The 1519-nt window shown below is 49.4% G+C and overlaps 1 pseudogene; it reads left to right on the forward strand.

Moving 5' to 3' along the window:
• Nucleotides 1–1401: 1401 nt before the first annotated feature.
• LOC124608113 lies at nt 1402–1519 on the forward strand (annotated as a pseudogene).

Below are 1519 nucleotides of genomic sequence, written 5' to 3' on the forward strand. Positions count from 1 at the left end.
CATACTTCACAGAGTGCTGCACGGAGGAGAGGTATCGATGTCGGTCGGTGACGCCTGGCACGAAGTCGACGTTCCAAAACATCCTTTGGGTGTTCTATAGGATTCAGGTCAAGACTGTGCAGGCCAGTTCATTATAGCGATGCTCTTGTCGTGTAACCACTCCGCCACAGGCCGTGCATTATGAACAGGTGCTCGATCATCGCCATCCCTGAATTGCTGTTCAACAGTGGGAAGCAATAAAGTGCTTAAAACATCAATGTAGGCCGGTACTATGATAGTGCCAAACAAAACAACGAGAGTTTCAAGACCCCTCCATGAAAAACACGACCACACCATAACACCAGAGCCTCCGAATCTTACTGTTGGCACTACACACGCTGGCAGATGACGGGAATTCGCCATACCCACACCCTGCCATCGGATCGCCACATTGGGTACCCTGATTTGTCACTTCACACAACGTTTTTCTACTGTCCAATCGTCCAATGTTTACGCTCTTTACACCCAGCGAGGCATCGTTTGGCATTTACCAGCATGATGTGTGGCTTATGAGCAGCCACTCGACCATGAAATCCAAGTTTTCTCACCTTCCGCCTAACTGTCAAAGGACTTGCAGTGGATTCTGATGCAGCCTGGAGCTCCTGTGGGATGGTCCGGATAGATGACTGCCTGTTACGCATAACGACCCTCTTCAACTGTTGGCAGTCTCTGTCAGTTAACAGACGAGGTCGGCCTGTACGCTTTTGTGCTGTAGATGTCCCTTCACGTTTCCACTTCACTACCACATCGGAAACAGTGGACCACGGGATGTTTAGGAGTGTGGAAATCTCTCGTACAGAGGTATGACACAAGTGACACCCAATCACGTGACAACGTTCGAAGTCCGTGAGTGTCTTGTACCCCTATTCTGCTCTCTCACAATATCTAATGACTACTGAGGTCACTGATATGGAGTACCTGGCAGCAGGTGGCAGCACAATGCCCCTGATATGAAAAACGTATTTTTTGGGGGTTCCGGTACTTTTGATCACATAGTGTATATTACTTTATTGAATGTGTGAAGTTCGTGAAGCAGTGGCGAAGATTGGTGGCAGGTGCAATGGTGGCTAACTGTACTTGCGACTCTTCATGTGCGAATGCTCTATAAATACTCTTCTTGGCGTCAGATTTTCAACATATTAGAGCCGTGAATATCAAATAATAGCCAAATCCACATCCGAGACAAATACCTTCTAATGCAGCTTCTAATTGGCTCTCTTAGCACCGTCAAAGTGTACCGTGCTAAGGCTTGCCACATACTGCGTGTCGTTCGCGGAAAGGAGCCGCTCAGTTCGACCGCCAAACCCACTTTTTACATCGCGGCAGGCTACTGTCGTTGCGGAGGGAGCGTTTACATGTTACGCCAACGGCCTTGCCGCAGTGGTAACACCGGTTCCCGTCAGATCAGCGAAGTTAAACGCTGTCGGGCTGGGCTAGCACTTGGATGGGTGACCATCCGGTCTGCCGAGCGCTGTTGGCA

This window comes from Schistocerca americana, chromosome 3 (assembly GCF_021461395.2).
Source record: "Schistocerca americana isolate TAMUIC-IGC-003095 chromosome 3, iqSchAmer2.1, whole genome shotgun sequence".
In the NCBI taxonomy this organism is placed as follows: Eukaryota; Metazoa; Arthropoda; class Insecta; order Orthoptera; family Acrididae; genus Schistocerca; species Schistocerca americana.